The following is a 7,914-nucleotide window of genomic DNA, read 5'->3' on the forward strand; positions in this document are numbered from 1 at the left end:
CCCGAACCCGTAGGGTCTACACACTTAAAGTTCGGTGACGCTAGAGTTGTTATGGGAAATTGTATGTGGTTACCGATGGTTGTTCGGAGTCCCAGATGTCACGAGGAGTTTCGGAATGGTCCGGAGGTGAAGATTTATATATGGGAAGTCTGGTTTCAGTCACCAGAATGGTCTCGGGGGTTATCAGTATTGTACCGGGACCACCGAAAGGTGTCCGGGGGTCCACTGGGTGGGGCCACCTGCCCCGGAGGACTTAATGGGTTGAATATGGGAGGGAACCAGCCCCCTAGTGGGCTGGTGCGCCCCCCCAAGGGCCTAAGGCGCCTAGGGTTGGAAACCCTAGGGTGAGGGGGCACCTACTACTTGCTTGGGGAGCAAGTTTCCCCTCCTGGCCGCCCCCCCTCTAGATGCATCTAGGGGGGTCGGCCCCCTCTTCCCTTCCCCCTATAAATAGTGGAGGGTGGGAGGGCAGCGGCACCCCTTCCCTGGCGCAGCCCCTCCCTCCTCCTCCGTAGTGCTTGGCGAAGCCCTGCCGGAGAAGTGCAAGCTCCACCTCCACGCCGTCGTGCTGCCGGAGCCCTCCCTCAACTTCTCCTCTCCCCTTGCTGTACCAGAAAGGAGGAGACGTCCCCGGGCTGTACGTGTGTTGAACACAGAGGTACCGTCCGTTCGGCGCTTGGATCAGATCTTCCGTGATTTGAATCGCCACGAGTACGACTCCATCAACCGTGTTTTTGTAACGCTTCCGCTTAGCGATCTTCAATGGTATGAAGATGCACTCCCTCTCTCTTGTTTCTAGCATCTCCTAAATTGATCTTGGTGACATGTAGGAAAATTTTGAATTATTACTACGTTCCCCAACAGTGGCATCATGAGCTAGGTCTATGTGTAGATTCTATGCACGAGTAGAACACAAAGTAGTTGTGGGCGATGATTTGGTCAATTTGCTTACCGTTACTAGTCTTATCTTGATTCGCCGACATTGTGGGATGAAGCGGCCCAGACCGACCTTACACGTACGCTTACGTGAGACAGGTTCCACCGACTGACATGCACTTGATGCATAAGGTGGCTAGCGGGCGTCTGTCTCTTCCACTTTAGTTAGATCGGATTCGATGAAGAGGGTCCTTATGAAGGGTAAATAGCAATTGTCATATCACCGTTGTGGCTTTTGCATAGGTAAGAAACGTTCTTGCTAGAAACCCATAGCAGCCACGTAAAACATGCAACAACAATTAGAGGACGTCTAAGTTGTTTTTGCAGGTATGCTATGTGATGTGATATGGCCAAAAGGATGTGATGAATGATATATGTGATGTATGAGATTGATCATGTTCTTGTAATAGGAATCACGACTTCCATGTCGATGAGTATGACAAATCGGTAAGAGCCATAGGAGTTGTCTTAATTTATTGTATGACCTGCGAGTCAATGTAAACGCCATGTAATTACTTTACTTTATTGCTAACTGTTAGCCATAGTAGTAGAAGTAATAGTTGGCGAGACAACTTCATGAAGACACGATGATGGAGACCATGGTGTCATGCCGGTGATGAAGGTGATCATGCCGCGCCTCGAAGATGGAGATCAAAGGCGCAAGATGATATTGGCCATATCATGTCACTTTATGATTTTCATGTGATGTTTGTCATGTTTACATCTTATTTGCTTAGAACGATGGTAGCATAAATAAGATGATCCCTCACTAAAATTTCAAGAAATATGTTTCCCCTAACTGTGCACCATTGCGAAGGTTCGTTGTTTCGAAGCACCACGTGATGATCGGGTGTGATAGATTATAACGTTTGCATACAACGGGTGTAAGCCAGATTTACACATGCGAAACACTTAGGTTGACTTGACGAGCCTGGCATGTACAGACATGGCGTCGAAACATGAGAGACCGAAAGGTCGAACATGAGTCGTATAGTAGATGCGATCAACATGGAGATGTTCACCATTGATGACTAGTCCATCTCACATGATGATCGGACACGTCCTAGTCGATTCGGATCATGTATCACTTAGATGACTAGAGGGATTCTATCTGAGTGGGAGTTCATTAAATAATTTGATTAGATGAACTTGATTATCATGAACTTAGTCTAAAAATATCTTTACAATATGCCTTGTAGATCAAATTGCCCATGCTAATGTTGCCCTCAACTTCAACGTGTTCCTAGAGAAAACCAAGCTGAAAGACAATGGTAGCAACTATACAGACTAGGTCCGTAACTTGAGGATCATCCTCATAGCTGCCAAGAAAGCATATGTCCCTGAAGCACCGCTAGGTGACGCACCCATTTTCCCAACAACTCAAGATGTTATGAACGCCTGGTAGTCGCATAGTGATGATTACTCACTGGTTCAGTGCGGCATGCTTTACAGCTTAGAACTGGGGCTCCAAAAGCGTTTTGAGCAACACGGAGCATATGAGATGTTCCAAGAGTTGTAAATGGTTTTCCAAGCCCATGCCCGGGTCAAGAGATATGAAGTCTCCGACAAGTTATACAGTTGTAAGATAGAGGAAAACAGTTCTATCAGCGAGCATATACTCAAAATGTCCGGGTTGCACAACCACTTGTCTCAGTTGGGAGTTAATCTTCCAGATGACTCGGTCATTGACAGGATCCTCCAGTCGCTTCCACCTAGCTACAAGAGCTTTATGATGAACTGCAATATGCAAGGGATGGAGAAGTCCATTCCTGAGTTATATTCAATGCTGAAATCAGTGGAGGTGGAGATCAAAAAGGAACATCAAGTGTTGATGGTGAATAAGACCACTAGCTTCAAGAAAGGCAAGGGTAAGAAGAACTTCAAGAAGGATGGTAAGGGAGTTGCCGCGCCCGGTAAGTCAGTTGCGAAGAAGAAGCCAAAGAATGGACCCAAGCCTGAGACTCAGTGCTTTTATTGCAATGGAATTGGTCACTGGAAACGGAACTGCCCCAAGTACTTAGCGGATAAGAAGGCCGGCAACACCAAAGGTATATATGATATACATGTTATTGATGTGTACCTTACCAGCGCTCGTAGTAGCTCCTGGGTATTTGATACCGGTGCGGTTGCTCGTATTTGTAACTCAAAATAGGAGCTGCAGAATAAGCAGAGACTGGCGAAGGACGAGGTGACAATGTGCGTCGGGAATGGTTCCAAGGTCGATGTGATCGCCGTCCGCATGCTGCCTCTACATCTACCTTTGGGATTAGTTTTAAACCTCAATAATTGTTATTTAATGCCAGCTTTGAGCATGAACATTGTATCTGGATCTCGTTTAATGCGAGATGGCTACTCATTTAAATCCGAGAATAATGGTTGTTCTATTTATATGAGAGATATGTTTTATGGTCATGCCCCGCTAATCAATGGTTTATTTTTATTGAATCTCGAACGTGATGTTACACATATTCATAGTGTGAATGCCAAAAGATGTAAGTTTGATAATGATAGTCCCACATACTTGTGGCACTGCCGCCTTGGTCACATTGGTGTCAAACGCATAAAGAAACTCCATGCAGATGGACTTTTGGAGTCTCTTGATTATGAATCATTTGACACATGCGAACCATGCCTCATGGGCAAAATGACCAAGACTCAGTTCTCTGGAACAATGGAGCGAGCAACCAACTTATTGGAATTGTTTCACAACTCACGCCGCCTAGAACACCTCAGCGTAATGGTGTGTCCGAACTTCGTAGTAGCACTCTATTGGATATGGTGCAATCTATGATGTCTCTTACCGATCTACTGCTATCATTTTGGGGTTATGCTTTAGAGACTACCGCATTCACTTTAAATAGGGCTCCATCAAAATCCGTTGAGACGACACCGTATGAATTATGGTTTGGGAAGAAACCTAAGATGTCATTTCTAAAAGTTTGGGATGCGATGCTTATGTCAAGACATTTCAACCTGAAAAGCTCAAACCCAAATCATAAAAATGCGTCTTCATAGGATATCCTAAGGAAACTATTGAGTATACCTTCTACCTCAGATCCGAAGGCAAGATCTTTGTTGCCAAGAATGGATCCTTTCTGGAGAAAGAGTTTCTCTCGAAAGAAGTAAGTGGGAGGAAAGTAGAACTTTATGAGGTACTCCCTCTTGAACCGGAGAGTAGTGCAGCTCAGGAAGATGTTTCTGTGGTGCCTGCACCGACTAGAGAGGAAATTCGTGATGATGATCATGAAACTTCAGATCAAGTTGCTACTGAACTTCGTAGGTCCACAAAGATACGTTCTGCACCAGAATGGTACGACAACCCTGTCCTGGAAATCATGTTGTTAGACAACGGTGAACCTTCAAACTATGAAGAAGCGATGGCGGGCCCGGATTCCAACAAGTGGCTTGAAGCCATGAAATCCGAGATAGGATCCATGTATGAAAACAAAGTATGGACTTTGACAGACTTGCCGGATGATCGGCAAGCCATAGAGAATAAGTGGATCTTTAAGAAGAATACTGACGTGGATGGTAATGTGACCGTCTATAAGGCTTGGCTTGTCGCTAAGGGTTATAGACAAGTTCAAGGGGTTGACTACGATGAGACCTTCTCACCCGTAGCAAAGCTGAAGTCCGTCCGAATCATGTTAGCAATTGCCGCATTCTATGATTATGAGATATGGCAAATGGACGTCAAAACGGCATTCCTTAACGGTTTCCTTAAGGAAGAATTGTATATGATGCAGCCGGAAGGTTTTGTCGATCCTAAGAATGCTAACAAGGTATGCAAGCTCCAGCACTCCATCTATGGGCTGGTGCAAGCATCTTGGAGTTGGAACATTCACTTTGATGAAATGATCAAAGCGTTTGGGTTTATACAGACTTATGGAGAAGCCTGTATTTACAAGAAAGTGAGTGGGAGCTCCGTAGCATTTATCATATTATATGCGGATGACATATTGTTGATGGGAAATGGTATAGAACTTTTGGAAAGCATAAAGGCCTGTTTGAATAAGTGTTTTTCAATGAAGGACCATGGAGAAGTTGCTTACATATTAGGCATCAAGATCTATAGATATAGATTGATACGCCTCATTGGTCTTTCACAAAGCACATACCTTGACAAGATATTGAAGAAGTTCAATATGGATCAGTCCAAGAAGGGGTTCTTGCCTTTATTGCAAGGTGTGAAATTGAGCATGGCTCAATGCCCGACCTCGGCAGAAGATAGAGAAAAGATGAGTGTCATCCCCTATGCCTCAGCCATAGGCTCTATTATGTATGCCATGCTGTGTACTAGACCTGATGTGAACCTTGCCATAAGTTTGGTAGGGAGGTACCAAAGTGATCCCGGTATGGAACACTGGACAACAGTCAAGAATATCCTGAAGTACCTGAAAAGGACTAAGGATATGTTTCTCGTTTATGGAGGTGGCAAAGAGCTCGTCGTAAAGGGTTACATTGATGCTAGCTTCGACACAGATCTGGATGACTCCAAGTCACAAACCAGATAAGTGTACATTTTGAATGGTGGGCAGTCAGCTGGTGCAGTTGTAAGCAAAGCGTCGTGGCGGGATCTACATGTGAAGTGGAGTACATAGCTGCCTCGGAGGCAACACAAGAAGCAGTCTGGATGAAGGAGTTCATCACCGACCTAGGAGTAATTCCCAATGCGTCGGTCCATATGACTCTCTTTTGTGACAACACTGGAGCTATTGCCCTTGCCAAGGAGCCTGGGTTTCACAAGAAGACTAGGCACATCAAGCGTCCCTTCAACTCCATTCGTGAATATATTCAAGATGGAGACATAGATATTTGTAAAGTGCATATAGATCTGAATGTCGCGGATCCGTTGACTAAACCTCTTCCACGAGCAAAACATGATCAACACCAGAACTCTATGGGTGTTTGATTCATCACAATGTAACTAGATTCTTGACTCTAGTGCAAGTGGGAGACTGTTGGAAATATGCCCTAGAGGTAACAATAAAATAGTTATTATTATATTTCCTTGTTCATGATAATTGTCTATTATTCATGCTATAATTGTATTAACCAGAAATCGTAATACATGTGTGAATACATAGACCACAACATGTCCCTAGTGAGCCTCTAGTTGACTAGCTCGTTGATCAATAGATGGTTGTGGTTTCCTGACCATGGACATTGGATGTCGTTGCTAATGGGATCACATCATTAGGAGAATGATGTGATGGACAAGACTCAATCCTAAGCATAGCATAAGATCGTGTAGTTCGTTTGTTAGAGCTTTTCTAATGTCAAGTATCATTTCCTTATACCATGAGATTGTGCAACTCCCGGATACCGTAGGAATGCTTTGGGTGTATCAAACGTCACAACGTAAATGGGTGACTATAAAGGTGCACTACAGGTATCTCCGAAAGTGTTTGTTGGGTTGGCATGAATCGAGACTAGGATTTGTCACTCCGTATGACAGAGAGGTATCTCTGGGCCCACCCAGTAATGCATCATCATAACGAGCTCAATGTGACTAAGGAGTTAGCCACGGGATCATGCGTTATGGAATGAGTAAAGAGACTTGCCGGTAACGAGATTGAACGAGGTATGGGGATACCGACGATCGAATCTCGGGCAAGTAACATACCGATGGACAAAGGGAATTGTATACGGGATTGATTGAATCCCCGACATCGTGGTTCATCCGATGAGATCATCGTGGAACATGTGGGAGCCAACACGGGTATCTAGATCCCGCTGTTGGTTATTGGTCGGAGAGATTTCTCGGTCATGTTTGCATGGTTCCCGAACCCGTAGGGTCTACACACTTAAGGTTCGATAACGCTAGAGTTGTTATGGGAAATTGTATTTGGTTACCGAAGGTTGTTCGGAGTCCCGGATGAGATCCCGGACATCACAGGAGTTCCCGAATGGTCCAAAGGTGAAGATTTATATATGGGAAGTCGAGTTTCAGTCGCTGGAATGGTTTCGGGGGTTATCGATATTGTACCGGGACCACCGAAAGGTGTCCGGGGGTCCACCGGGTGGGGCCACCTGCCCCGGAGGACTTAATGGACTGAATATGGGAGGGAACCAGCCCCCTAGTGGGTTGGTGCGCCCCCAAGGGCCCAAGGCGCCTAGGGTTGGAAACCCTAGGGAGAGGGGGCGCCTACCACCTGCTTGGGGGGCAAGTTTCCCCTCCTGTCCGCCCCCCTCTAGATGAATCTAGGGGGGCCGCCCCCCTCTTCCCTTCCCCCTATAAATAGTGGGGGTCGGAGGGCAGCGGCGCCCCTTCCCTAGCGCAGCCCCTCCCTTCTCCAACACCTCCTCCTCTTCCGTAGTGCTTGGCGAAGCCTTGCTGGAGAACTGCAAGCTCCACCTCCACGTCGTCGTGCTGCCAGAGCTCTCCCTCAACTTCTCCTCTCCCCTTGCTGGATCAAGAAGGAGGAGACGTCCCCGGGCTGTACGTGTGTTGAACGCGGGGGCGCCGTCCGTTCAGCGCTTGGATCAGATTTTCCGTGATTTGAATCGCCGCGAGTACGACTCCATCAAGCGCGTTCTTGTAACACTTCCGCTTAGCAATCTTCAAGGCTATGAAGATGCACTCCCTCTCTCCCGTTGCTAGCATCTCCTAGATTGATCTTGGTGACACGTAGGAAAATTTTGAATTATTACTACGTTCCCCAACAGAGGAATGGCCCACGAAAGAGGAGTCACACGAGCTCATCTACAATGCGAAAAATCACCATCAAACTACTTTCCATCCCCAACAAAAAACATCAAGTTTCATCGTTTTTTACCTTCGGGAGTTTTGTCAGACACCTTGCTTGCGGGGTGGATGAAATCGACCGACTGCGGGTTGGGTAGCCGTCGTCGTCGGCCGGTGCGGGCGGCGGCAACTGCACGACAGAAGAGATGGCCGCACGTCGGCGGGCAGCTTCGCACGGCCGAGCCTCGCGGCCGTTGGGGCGGGCGGAGTGGCGCGCCTCCACTAACTCC

The sequence above is a fragment of the Triticum aestivum genome, chromosome 2A, assembly GCF_018294505.1.
Source record: "Triticum aestivum cultivar Chinese Spring chromosome 2A, IWGSC CS RefSeq v2.1, whole genome shotgun sequence".
Lineage (NCBI taxonomy): Eukaryota > Viridiplantae > Streptophyta > Magnoliopsida > Poales > Poaceae > Triticum > Triticum aestivum.